Source organism: Limanda limanda, chromosome 10 (assembly GCF_963576545.1).
Source record: "Limanda limanda chromosome 10, fLimLim1.1, whole genome shotgun sequence".
NCBI classification, from domain to species: domain Eukaryota; kingdom Metazoa; phylum Chordata; class Actinopteri; order Pleuronectiformes; family Pleuronectidae; genus Limanda; species Limanda limanda.
In genome coordinates, this window is record NC_083645.1 from 178,997 (window position 1) to 194,147 (window position 15,151).

Sequence of the window (15,151 nt, forward strand, 5' to 3'; positions counted from 1 at the left end):
GTACGCAACGGTTATAATTGAGACCCTGGTTCCAATTCCAATTAATGCAGTGTAAATTATCATTAAAATATAAGAGAATATCAAGCCTAGATTTTGAAGATTCAAATTCTTTGATAGCAGAACACAACTACTATGCCTACCTGACCTTAGAGCTAAATCAACCACATATCCACCATAGTTTTGCCTTGGACAGTGTATCCCCTGGGGTATACTCTGGCCTGGAGGGGTATAGTATGGCCTAGGCTGTTTTACACCCCGGACTGGAGCAGGCACTGTAAGGACCTCTGACGCCGCAACCAGAGTGGCGTCTGCCGGTACCATCCGGCGTGGGACAGGAACTGGAGCGAGGACAGGAGAAGGGACTGGAGCTGGCTGGGGCACAGTCGGGGCTGGAGCTGGCTGGGGCCCAGTCGGGGCTGGAGCTGGCTGAGGCCTCTGAGCCTGCTGCTGGAGAGAGGCTTCTGCTGTGGATGCCCCCTCTCCAACGTCCACCATCCACAGCAGAACCCTTCTTGAGACTGCGGGAACCACCAACCGCAGAACTCCTCCCCAGGCTGCGGGGTCCACCACGGGCCAGGCGGGTTCCCTCGAAGGGGTCCGTGGATGGGGCTGTAGGGTTGCGGAATCTATTTAGTCTGTCCCGCACCTCCGAGAGGTACGGGACAAAATGACTCACCAAGGGGGGATCCTTTAGCCAGGATTCAACACGTGAGATCTCCTCACGGGTCTCTGCCTGGTTCTGGGTTCCAGGAAAACACCAAACAATCAAAATAAAAAACTTGATCATGAAAAACTTATCTCTGCTGAGTCCATATTTTGGTCGGATTGTTTTGTTACGGTTTAGATGAAGAGATGGACCCAAATGCAGAGATTATAAAATAAAAAGGTATTTTAATTAAAGAAGCTCTTTTAACTAACAAAACATTAACACGTAACAAACAAAACAAAAGGAAGCTTACACAAGGCTCAGGAACACAGGAAGGGAAAAACAGCACCAACAAACACCGCAGGAAACACAGACAATCCGACAGAGGACAAAGGGAAGACAGAGGCTTAAATACACAGGGAAGGCAGGGGCAATTGAACACAGGTGAAACACATGAGGGCAGGGCTGACAATCACAGACAGGAAGTGAAGACGGAAACAACACACAAGGAACAGAGACTACAAAATAAAACAGAAACAGTGTGCAAACATGAAACCAACTAGAACACACACAACAGAGATATACTAAAACAGAAAACACTTTTGGTCTGACAATACCACCTAACTTGCCAGACTGCTACATGCATAACAGTTTTATCAAGGGCTTTCGTACTCAATATGCTAAACCATCAGCCTGGATAAAAATAAACGGGTATCTCTTAGATACCATTATATTGGAGCACGATTCAAGACAGGGGTTCCCAATTTCCCCATTACTTTTTGCACTTTATAAAGAACCTCTCGCACAGTGGCTAAGACAGACGGAAAGTATTAAAGGCATCTGCATACATGGAGAAGACTACAAGGTAGCATTGTACGCCGACAATTCCCTCAATACATTTTTCCGAACTGAATAAAATGATTTCAAAATTTATCTGGCAAGGGACAAACCCCTGGGTTCAAGCCAAATGAAATTGACTATAGATTTAAATTTTGGATTCGAAAAGATATAACGACATTCGATTCCCTTACAGAAAAGGGGCAATTAAAGGACTTTGAAAACCTGAGGAAAAAAATATTGTCTTGAAAAATCAGATTTTTGTAGCTACCTCCAGATACGCAGTTATTTTGAGCATAACATTAGAAACAGAACACACCTTGCTGACCCTATATTGAGAATTTTTCTTGGTGTCCACCAAAATGATTCAAATAAAGGAGTTATGTCTAGATTCTACAAAGGCCTCATGACAAAAAAATCCCAAACTGCTGAATATGTTAGAGAAAAATGGGAAAGAGAAGGTGGCCTCTCAATATCAAATGAGGACTGGTTGAATGTATGTAAATTCCAGTGGGAATGCACCAGCTCTAACATGTGGCGGGAATTTTGGTGGAAGTGTGTTATCCGTTTCTTTATTACACTGAAGCAGAAAGCACGTTTTGCTGGAGGGGAGCCCACATGTTGGAGACACTGTGGGTCTCGGTAAGCAAATCAATGGCATATACTCCGGGATTGTCCAGTGATAAAACCTTTATGGGCAGAGTTTCATAAAGCATTAAAAAAGCATTCTTACTACTGACCTGCCCCTGCAATTTACAACATTATTTTTAGTAGAGGTTGATTTCCAAACAAGGCGCCCAGATAAATATATGATGGCCGTGGGCGGCTGTGGCTGAGGGGTAGAGTGGTCGTCCTCCAACCTGGAAGTCGCCGGTTCGATCCCCAGTCTGACCCATCTGCAGTGAATTGTCCTTGGGCAAGATGCTGAACCCTGAATGGCCCCCCATAGAATAACAAAGTGCTGCGAATAGATGCACTGTATGAATGTGTGTGTGAATGGGTGAATGTAAAACTGTACTGTAAAGCGCTTTGAGTGGTCATCAAGACTAATAAAGCGCTATATAAATACAGAACCATTTACCATTACTCATAACCGCTTGTAAAAAAGTGCTAACAAAATTCCCCTTGGGCTGATGTATGTTTTTGAAAACAACTGTCAAAAAATAAAAAATATAAAAAAATATATATATAGGCTCCAAAGCGCCATCTCACCGCCAGTTTTAGGCTGTGCTGGATAAGCAATATGGTGATGTGCTGTACCACCAGGAGGTGAGATGGCTGAGCCGAGGAGAAGGTCTCCTCTTTTTTGAGTTGCGGGACGAGATCAGGACGGTTCAAGAAAGAAAGGAAGTTCGGATAACGTTCCTTACTGAACTGTGAGCAGACTTTCAGTGTGATGCATCTAAACAAGTGTAAGCTGAGAAACTCACTGTCTGACTCTCACCTCCATGACAACTTCTCTCTGTCAGTGATTCAGCTGGATCCTTATATTGAAAGACTTTTGAAAAACAAACCCAAGCTTCATGTTTCCCACTGTTATTGTAAGTGATTACAAGTGATGACTGTACAAGGCTGTGAATAATGTAATGCAGAAGGTCTGTAATATGGGGGGAATTTTGATGATTTGCACCTTCAATGTGGCTCAATTTAAAGTTAATATCCAATATTACCCAACATTGAATGGTGTCACTGTGACATTTAACTTTGTTTTTTTCAAGCTGAAGCCACTCTTGATAGAACTGGACAACACAGTTGTTTTCAACCTAATTTCCTAGCATCTTAAGTTGTATGCATTTTGTCAGAAATGTGATTTTCCCTTTAAATATGTTAATGTTCCCAAAAAGAAGCATAAAGGAGCTTTATATTTATGAATGTTATTTTTGTAGACAATCATAAAATTACTGTTAAGCATACTAAATAGTAGAATTTTTGTTATGTGGGAGTTTTATTTTAGATCAAAAATGTTTTTTCATTACCAACAAAAAACTTCACAACATGTTCACCACATCTAAAATTCAAGAAAAATCATTTGTCCAAAATGAAACCTGAGGAGAAAGTTTCAGTTTATACAGAGTGAACATTTCACCATCACTTAATCATAGGAAATAACAACAAAATACATTTTGGTGAAAAGGAAAAAATAAACAAACATGACGGAAATTATACTTAAAACAAATTATGATAACTATTTATATTTACCATAAATATTTATATCTATTTATATAGCGCTTTTCTTGTCTTGATGACCACTCAAAGTGCTTCACAGTACAGTTTTTACATTCAAACACACATTCATTCAGTGCATCTTCCTTTCCTGGCATGGTGTGCTTGACCTTTTCATGTATTTGAGTGGAATTTGTACGTTCCGCAATTTGGAGATTGAATACCTTATATTTGTAAATACTTCTGATGATGATATTGAGAACAAGGAGACATCATCGATAGAGACATTGATTCTTGATTGTGTCAGAAGAATTGTGTCAACCAACTCTCCCTAGTTCACCTGGAGTTGTTCTGTGAGCCACCTCCACCCAGAGGTTTCCTTTTTATTTTTATATTTATGTGGAGCTGCCTATGCGCAACTGTGTATATGGCATGTCTCTGTGCGTCATTGTACAAACAAAAACAGTTTATATTAAGATCAAATATATGTTCAGTTTTGTTGGCATATACCACTTCTGTTCAAAAGTTACATCTCCAGGACATAATGGAAACTATTTAGATCAACCTTGGTAAAGATCAAAAGAATAAGTAATGTCAATAGATATGCAGGCAATAGATACAAGTTAGAATTTGACACACAACCAGTCATTGAAGACCTTACATTTCATATACTGTGTAAGGTTTTTACCACAACTAGTATACATGGATATATTACTCCACATTTAGATTACAATACAGGCTCTATCAAAGGCATATGCCCTTTGACTGTATGATATATTGTGCAATATTTAAAACAGATTTTGCCATCCGGTTTTGGGTTAGATTTTTCACATGTATTGATGGATACAGTATAATTTGAAAAAGGGCCAGAATCAAGTGATTTGAAATTCGTACATGAAGAGCGAGGAAGCTCGCCTGAAAGCTCCAGAAAAGACAGCAGTGGTTTTCACCTGGAGCGGGTTGATGTAAATAAACAGGCTTCTAATATGTTTAATATGGCAGCTTTATTCACGGCTAGAGGCTGTTGAATGAGTGTTGAGCAAAGGAAAACTTTTGAGCAAAATCAAAGGCCTGTCTTGATAAATATATCATAACTTTTAGGTGTGGACTACAATATTTTCACCTAAAAACATTTTAAAACTACAATTTGTGACACAATAGTTTGGCCCAACAAGCCACAAGAAATAAAGATAAGCTGAGAACGAGTTTTATATGGTCCTTATGTGTTTTTATATGTTCATGTAAAAAAAGTGTTCTCTTGAGTTTAAACTAAGGGTACGGTATTATTCGTTGCCAGTGTCATTGTTAGGAAGCAGCACCTGTAAATCGCCAGTAGGTCTCAGTGTTGCTCCATGAGCAGTGTATGTGTAGGTAGCATCAGAATTGTTCATGTTCAAGATGAAAGCAGACAATACTGTGTAGGTATTTCCAAAATAAAGTTGAGTTTTTGCATTTTGCAGGTAAGCTGTACTATGTACACAATATGGAGGCATTTTAATTTGTTCAGTTGTTTTTTTATGTTAGAAGAAGGAGTCACCAGTTACTTCAACTATATACGATTAAGTTTATAGTTGAAGTAACTGGTGACTCCTCTTAAAGTGTTTTGCTGACTCAAACATTCAGTAAAGTGGTGTGTAGATAATGAGTGAATTTTAATTTTGCAGTGAACTATCCCTTTTTTAAACAGCGTAGACAGACACTTAATAAAAAGAAGCTAAAATATGAGTTTAAATAAATAATAATATAACATGCCATTACTGACTTAAATGATCATAGTTCTGGTTGTTTCCCTTCCCTTCACAGTGCACCCGTCATCCACAAAAGAGGCCATGCGACAAAAATGGAAGGATATACAGAGATTTTTCAAGATGAAAAGTAATTTATCATTTAATACATTTATTATTAAAAAAACTAGCTCAGTCGTTCACTGGCTTGGAAAAGAATAATACAATAAATAATAATCAGAATAGAGGGAGAGGTGAGAGGCATCACATCTGCCAGACATTGTCAAGTAGAGGCCTGTTAAATAATACAATTTGATTGATTGATTGATTGATTGATTAAATGTGTAAATACTGATAAATGTAACAACAAATATAACATTTAGAAGAAGCAGACCCTCATATTCAGGTGACAATGACATCCAATATTTGGTGTGATTTATTCTGGTGTCTTTAATAATTTTGTATGGAGTGCTGTTGAGACTGACCATTCAAAAAAGGACAGCAAAATAAGGCAAAAATAATTATAGGTCCTTGGTGGTACGGCGGGAGAACAAGTCACACCTTCCCTGGAACAACAACACCGTCGCTTATTTGCTGAAAGTGAGTAGCAAGACGCCATTTCTTTCATGTACCATGCTCAAGGAAATAACTGGAAAATAAACTCTGAGCACCGTCGAGGATAACAAAGTGGTCTTGTTAGGGTGAATATAGTGCACAAAGTGTGATATGTGCATATTATATATTCAAAGCTGTGAAGGGTCTGTATATATGTATAGTTAAAGTATTTTATTACAAATGTATAAATGCTATTTTATATTTGGCTAAGGTAAAGGGTTTTATATTTATAGAACGATTTGCTAGTCTTGATGACCACTCAAAGCTCTTTACAGTACAGTTTTAAATTCACCCATTCGCATATAGATTCATACAGTGCATCTATTAGCAGCACTTTTTTGTTCAGCATCTTGCCCAAGGACACTACGGCATAGAAATGGGGAAGACTGGGGATCAAACTGCCGACCTTCAGGTTGGAGGACGACTGGGGATGTGGACAGCCTGCATATCTTCAAAGAGATTGCAGAGAGTGCCATTAGAAGCAATCACAGTTTGTATATTCACAACCGAAAGTGTATCAGCCACAGCAACAACAACCTTCAAGCAGGCCTGTCAACCCATGGCAGGGACCCAGTGGAGACTAGAGGTGCCTTGAGGATTCAAAGTGAGGTACAAGCCCTGTTGTAAAACCAATGCTACAGATTCATCTGACAGAGAAGCCCATCAAGGCGATGGCACTTCAGAAGCCGCCAACCTCCACTTTCAGGACAATTGGTCAAGACTGCTGTATTCTCAGGGATTAAGCAACTGATACCGACCTCTGAACCCATACCTCTCTGATTTAGGTACAAGACCGTTACATTACCAGTGCTTGTATCAGACCATACACCCATGAATATATTTGTCTGAGATGCACTCCACAGGGCCTGGTAGTAGAAACTCAAGGCCGGCGCATGCTTCTGCAACTGCGGCTTTTCACGCAGTTGTGTCGACGTACTCATTTTAATTTATGGTTCTCCAAGGGTTGCGCGTGTTGCAAAGAAATTCACCGCCAGAACACTAGGTGGAGTAATGTTTTTTGTCAAAAACTACCTTAGAGACGGCTTCTTTGTGTGTGGCAGTCGTCGTTGACTGTTTATTTACATCGCCACTGCTGCTTCTCATAGCCTTTTTCTGGCAGACAAATTTGTCCCATACCTTCTGTTATACAAGTGGTCATACTTTCGGATCTCTTCTGCCAAACGCTCTTCTATTTGGTCCATATTCGTTCTTCTAAATCTTCCGTGGTTTCTGCCGGTATCATTGGGCATGAAACCGGAAATGTGACTCCAGAAAGGATGTAGTTAGCAGACCAATCTCAACTCCTTCTCTGCAATGACTGTGATCAAAACAAAGCAAAGAAACAGACTGTGCCTGGAGAAGAGCTTGATCACAGGTTAGGGGGTACTCCGCTGAATTTTTTTTTCAAAGGGGGTACATCGCTGAAAAAAGGTTGAGAACCACTGGTCTATTGGATTGGCCAAATTTCACAAGACTGTCAGACAGAAGCATGGAAATGGAATATATTCATTTAAGCCAATATACCACAAGCAAAACTCCCCATCAACCCACCTCACTGCGCACTGCAATTCTTAAAAATATAAAATCCAGATGAAGATAAGCCTGAAGAATGGCTAAAGTCACAGCATAATGTAGTACAGTAGAACCCCTCTCCAAAAAGTAATATTAAGAAAACAAGATGCAGCCATGTCAGTTGAAGACAGCAGAAAGAGTTTAGGGTAGTCATCCACACATTACATTGAATGTAAGTGAGGGATATGAAGCAAAATTTGGATTAGCACAGACCATAACTTTATTAGAATCATGATCACTGCTCAAGGTAAGGGACAGTCTCAGGTGGTAGGATCACCACAAGTTTTGCAATATCTTAACATGAGTCCTGAAGATTTTTCCCAGGAACTCTGTTCCCCTCTAAATTGTAGTCACAACAGGATACTGATACAGCTGGTAGACTTCAGACTAAAACCAGGAGGAAAAACACGCTGGAAACCACAATGTCATCTAAAACCTGTAACTGAAGCAGGCATTGAACAAACCAAACAGCTGGTGTCTTGATAAAGGAGACTGACCCTACAAGTTATACTCCCATTCTACCAGAGCTCGAATCAGTTAAAAGTCAGTATAGGTTGGTACATGATTTGAGAAGCGGTTAATGAAGTAGTTTAAGATTAACAAGCAGTTATAATTAAAAGTTTTTATTCACTTAAAAATATATACAAACTGAAAAAGCACAAACAGACAGAATTATTACTTTGAATAACAAAATACCCAAAGACCTGTGAGAAAAACACCCATTTAGAACAATCAGGATAAAAATTTAGCAGTTTCAGTAGTACAACCAGGTCATCACACTGTGTCCCAGCAATGCTTTGAGTGAGAAAGCGTTCCCATGTCCTTTTAAAGTTCTCACCTTCATTATTAATTCTAGCTATCATGTGTTGATATGATACTATTTCCATATATTCCCTCTATTTCTTAATATCTAGAGAGGCTGTACTTTTCCATAATCTGAGGATCACTTGGGCAGTCGTGAGAGCCCCGACCTTTATCACTGCGAAGTCAAATTTCGATATATTGGGCAGTTGTTTGCTCCTCTAGGCAAAGTCTTGGTATACAGGTAGAGTTGAAATCCTATACACTTCCCTATGTAAGTCGTCCTGCCTCAGATTTAAAAAAATATATTCTTTGTAGAACATAACTGCCCTATCTGCTATACAAGGTAATTACAAAAGTTCCATCACTGGATTTTTGCCCTGACTAAATTGGCCTCTAGTGATACAGGCTCTGATTTGTAAGTACCCCAAAAAATGAGCCTTACTTTCCGAATTAGTTCAGAAAAATACATAAACACTGCATCTAAATACCGATCACTTACCCTGTATATCCCATTTATAAGCCAGTGATTCCAGTAAACATATTTTTTCCCAATTTGTATGGCCGGATTGTGCCACAGAGAGGCATATGATCGTCTTAAACTGCCCATATTGTTCCTGAACAGTAAGTTCTGGTACCGACTGGGTGGGGCTGAGAGACGAGTGCGATCCCGAATGACTCATAGGGGGGAGGAAGTACAAAACGAAACGTTTCGATAACATATTTCTTAAAATGGACTGAGTGAAAAAGTCAGCGGAGTGACTGCTTTTACACTTGGATACTGAGGGTACTTACTGACCCCCTTCAAGTAATTGATGGATAATTAAAGCCCAGAAAATGTATTTTACACAATATTGGGCTTTTAAGTGCGACACACCACAATTCTTATGTACCCCTCTCCAGCCTGCCTTAGAATGTTATCATGTCTCTTAGTAGTTAGACCATGAGAAAGAACATTCAAAGGTTTGAAAGATCTTACTAGCTCCTGCTCGATTTTGATCGAGCAGGAGCTTAGAACAGACCCAGCTTAGCTCTGGGTCTGTTCCCGTCCAATTCTTAATTAGTCTAGACATTTCAAATGACAGATTGTAAAACCTTACATTGGGGAGAGCCATATCTCCTATGTCTCTTGGTGACCACATTTTTTTAATATTGATCCTTGTCCATTTCTTGGCCAATAAAAGGTCTTTCTAAACATGATCCATCCCATGTGTTTACTTTTATTATCAGAGCCCACCCACACCCCACCTGTGTATGTGCTCGTTCATCTGTGGAGGCTCTAAATTGGAGTTCCTGCAGGTCAACTGTGGGGATGGTCTGGTCGACCTTGAGATACTGGGAAGTGTGAGCATCACATTTACATACTGCAACCTGTTTCGGGAGGAGGCAAGCATCAGAGACACTAGAGCAGTGGTTCTGACCTTATTGGAGGTACTGAACCCTGCAAGCTTCATCAGTGCATTCACCGAACCCTTCGTGATTGGAAAAATAAAATATGATTTCTTCAAAACATAGTTATATATTTTATTAGTTCACAAAATGAACCATGCATCAGTTGCACACAAAATCACTGTGTTCAAAGAACAAAACCAACAAAACATGAATTTCACACAATAACATAACTCAATGAATATTTACTGCAAATCAATGTGTCTTTTGCTGTTGCCTTTCAGATACAAGTTCAGAAATGCGCGGCTTCACCTTGGCAAGTGCCACTCATATCATTTTCGCAACAAAGACTGTTCCTTTTCTTAGTTTTTATGTCTACCATCCTCAAAAAGGATTGCTCGCAAAGATACGTTGTAACAAACAGTGTGAGTATCTCAAGGGCTTTCTTAGCAATAAGAGGGTATGGTACGATTTGGTCACACCAAAACGTTGAGAGCGTTGTTGTTCTGAAGAGTTCCTGTTGGAGCTGGCTCTGCTGAAGTTCAATGAGTTCGTCGACGTATTCATCGTTGACATCTGCTGTCGCAACACTAAACGTGAACGGCTGTCTCACCCATGCTGGATATGACTATGGTGGGGGAGTATCCGTCGAGAGACTTTTCGAGCTCATCTAAGTGCATGGCAATTGCTTGCTTCAGCTCCCCAGGTACAGAAATGTCTCCAATTCCAGACAAGTCTTCGATCTTACTTACACAGTCGTCCAGCAGGGGAAAGTTTGCGAAATTATCATTCTCTGTTTGTCGTTTCCATAAAGGTAGCGTTTTTTTAAACACCTCCAGGTTTTCTTCCACTTTGATGATGTTGACTCCACCGCCCTGCATCTGTCGATCGAGAGCATCGAAAATATCGGCCATGTACGCCAAAATGAGAATGAACTCAGAATTTTCGAAGCAATCTGCTTGACAATGTTCGTTCTCTCGCAAAAACAGGGCTAATTCCACACCCATGGCAAAAACACGATTCAGCACCTTTCCCCGGGATAACCACCGAACGTTAGAATGGTACAGAAGTACCTTGAATTCCAAGCCCATTTCCTTACACAACTCTTTGAAGATGCGGTGCTTCATAGCACTATTTCGCACGAAGTTCACACATTCAACAACAATTTTTAATACTTGTGCCAGTTTTGGAGGCAAAGTTTTTGTTGCCAACGCATGCCTGTGCAGAACACAGTGCTTAACAATGATGTGTGGTGCATCAGATTTCACCAGCGCTCCAAAACCAGAGTGTCGTCCCAGCATGGCTGGAACTCCGTCCGAACAAACTGCAGAAACCATATATATTGTTGTCTCTGAAGAAGTCATCCACGAATTTCGACCGCCTTGGTTGTTGTTGTAAGAGGTTTACAAAATAAAAAATCTTCCTTTATCACGTCTTCTTTCATATAGTGCACGAATACAACAAGCTGGCTTAGATTGGAAATGTCAGTGGTCTCATTGAGTTGGAGGCTGAATTTTGCTGGGCTTGAAATCAGATCTGCAACTACTTGAGCCAAGATGTCATTGCTCATGTCGTCTATTCTGCTTCTGATAGTGTCATTTGAAAGAGGAATTTGGAATAACTTATCTTCAGCAGCTTTTCCCAGCATGATATTCGCCATCTTCAACGCAGCTGGTTTTACGAGTGTTTCACCAATGGTGTGTGGTTTGCCCTGCTTTGCGATCAGGTACGCAACTTCGTATGAGGCTGTGAGGATCAGTTTGTCGATGGGTACAAAGCCGAGGACAGGCAGAGTAGCCTTTTCATCGAATCTGGCTCTCTTCACCTTGAATTCAGCGAGCATTGTGTTCTTGTATTTCCCATCTCCATGCAGCTTTAGGAAGTGTTCCTTTAGTTTTGCCGGTGCTAGACTAGAATTACTCAACTTGGCAGTGCAAATCATGCATTGAGGACGCTGACTCCCATCACGTTCCTTGATACACGTGAATCCATATTGTACGTATTCGTCTAACCACTTTCTTTTTTTGCTCGACGTAGTGTGTCACAGTCTGCTCATCTCCTGTCTGCTGGTATCATTCCACTCACCTGTCTCTGCTTCACTCTACCTGTTAGCCACGCCTCCTCATCAGGCCAACTCTCCACACCTGTGACAGCTCTGGCTGCATTTAAGCCTGCTCCTGTCTCTGCTTCAGTGCCAGATTGTTCTTGTGTTATGCCTGACTTCCAGCGTCTTTTCCACGGACTGATCACCTGTTGCCGACCTCTCCGGTCCCCGACCTGCCTGCCTCGTCTCTGCCCTGGATATTACCTCAGCCTTCTGTCTTCGACCACGAGTTTCGCCTATTCCCTCCTGGTTACGCACCTGCTCGGCTCTGTGGCTACACAGCTCACCACTGGACCTGTCTGCCAGCTAGGTAATCCACCTGCTGGATTACCTAGTCGGTCAGTGACTTTGCCTTCAGTCAGCGACACCAGGCTCACTCCTTCTCAGATCTCGCAGAAGATCACTGTGAGCCAAGACTTTTCACCCTGCCACTGTATAAACTGTTAAAGACTGCAGTGAATAATAAAGGTCATTACCGACTAATATTTCGTCTGCCTGTGCTGCTTTTGGGTCCTCACCATACCCGTGACAGTACAATCTGGCCAGACATGGACCCAGCACACACGCCGATGGATCGCCTGTAGAAGGTAGAGGCGATGCTCCAGCACCACGAATTGCTGCTGCTTTCAAACTCAGCAAAGGTTTGACTGGCGGTGGCTAAGCAGGAGCAGGCGTTTACCTCGCTATCCTCGTAGGTCCAACAGCTCGCCGCAGCTTTTGCTCAAGCTGTCCCTCTGCCTCCAGAACCAGTCCAGCCTCCACCAGCCCCGGCTGCCTCTGCCTCTGCTTTCGCCTCGGAGCCTCGTGTGGGGGTTCCTGAACGCAACGCCGGGGACGCGGAGGGCTGCCGCCCGTTCCTCACGAACTGTTCCTTCCTGTTTGCCCTCCAGCCCCACACCTTCGCTTCTGAGGACGCCAGGGTGGCGTTCACCGAGTTCCTGGTGAGTCATACATCTAGCTCCTCCTCCAGCCCACGATCCCTGTGCCAGGTCGGCCTGCTACTGCCTGAGGGATCCCAGACCCTCGCCACCCTCATTGATTCTGGCTCTGATGCCAACATTATGGATTCTAACCTAGCTCTGCAGCTGGGTGTCGGTCAGATTCCACTGCCAGCTCCAGTCTCCACCAACGCTCTGGATGGCCGACTTCTGGGAACTGTGACCCACCTGACAGCGCCTATACGGATGTTAATTTCCGGGAACCACCATGAAACACTCCAGTTTCACATCCTGCACTCTCCTCGTCATCCTCTCCTTCTGGGGTTCCCATGGCTCCGACGTCACAATTCACCCCTTGATTGGACCACAGGGGCGATCCTGGGGTGGAGTTCATCTTGTCACCAGGTCTGCCTCAAGCAAGCCGCCGCACCACAACCTTCTGCAGGGACCAGTTCTTCAACCGATGTGCTGGGGGTCCCGGCTGAGTATCTGAACTTCAGGGAGTTCTTCAGTAAGGCCAAGGCAGCCTCCCTTCCCCCACATCGGCCCTATGACTGCGCCATCAACCTCCAGCCCGGTGCCACGCCGCCCAGAGGACGCCTGTATTCCCTGTCCGTTCCTGAGAGGGGGGCGATGGAGACATATATCAATGACGGTCTAGCGGCGGGCATCATCCGCCCTTCCTCGTCTCCGGCTGGAGCCGGTTTCTTCTTCGTGGAGAAAAAAGATCTTCTCCCACTCCAGAGAGGAACATGTGCATCATGTCCAGAAGGTCCTCCAACGTCTCCTGGAAAACTACCTGTTCATCAAGGACGAGAAGTGTGAGTTCCACGCCTCGTCTGTCTCCTTCCTGGGGTACGTCGTAGGGAGAGGGACCGTGGAGATGGACTCAGCCAAGGTTTCCGCGTCACCACTTGGCCCGCCCCTGATTCCCGCAAGCAGCTTCAACGTTTCCTGGGCTTCGCCAACTTCTACCGGAGGTTCATCAGGGGCTACAGTTCGGTGGCGGCTCACCATACCCTTGACATAGTTAGTATGAAGGGATTGAAAGATTAAAAGAAAATCACAAATGACGTACAATCACAACAGCCACAAGTCGACTACTGAGCGCACCAAGTTCCCTGCAGCACACATACCAAAGCTTAGCAATGTGGCCTGATCACCTGCAGCCAATGATGGCCAAGCGGAGCAACAGTGTTTCCTGCAAGTCTGGTCTGGAGGAACAAACTTAGGTTATGTTACGACACAGTTATGTTGTTCACCATCTCCTTCTGTCCGAAGAAGAGTAGCTGCGTTTAGAACATTACATTTTTTTTTTTTACAGTGATAGACATTTCCAACAGAATAGCATGTTATCGATAGCGTCATAGGCACAACATTTGGGATAAGCAGGATGACTGAGGAGTTTCCTACTAAATCCTTGGATGCCATGACAGTCTTATGTGAAGCTGGTACAGCTTTATGACAAGTAAGGAGGCCTGTATCAACCAGTTTATACATTAGCTTCCTCCTCGAGATCACCAATGCAAGTTGAGAATGTGGCGTTTTCTTTCCGAATTTCTTCCGTCACCCTCGTAAACTCTGCGCGCACCTTCAGGATTTCTTTCTTTAAGTCACTTGCCAAGCTGTCTATTTCCTTGTGCAGTTTATCTGCAGCCGCTGTCACAGACGATTCGATCTTGGTGAGCACACTCCGCTCCGACTGCTTAATGGCCGCCATGATTGCCCCGAGACCCGGCCCTGAACTTGCTTCCGCGGTCGGATCAACATCAGGCGAGTCCGTGGCGTCCGGCCCTGACTTCGGCTTTTGACATTTAGGCATTCTGAGCAGCTTAGAAATAAATAAAAAACGACTAATTCGAGGGACCTGGCACTTTAGAGACACTTTCACACCGGAAAGGACGAGAAGGAGAGGAGGAATATTAAGTAAATGTTCAATCTAAGCAGAGCTCACCAAGACACGTCTTCACATGTCGCTGCTCCGCCGTCCCTCTCTCTGGGATCCCTCACCTTTGGCTCTCTCTGAGGTTTATATGTTCTTCTTACCCTGTTAAAGGTTTTATTTTGTACTTACTCTTTTTGAGGGTTAATGGCAGAGGATTTCACACCTTGTCAAAGCCCTATGAGACAAATAGTGACTTGTGAATATGGGCTACACAAATATCATTTTATTGATAATTTTATTGATTCATATGTAACTGAACAGGGTTTGATGTAGCCTGGGTGCCAGACGAACTTAGCCCCGCCCACAATATTTGAGGTTGGGAAGTTCGGTCTGGCATTGCTCCGTTGGGGAGAAACTATGCCTGAACAGAAGCAGTTCGGACCAATCAAATTGTCAGGGCTTTATACGATGATGGAC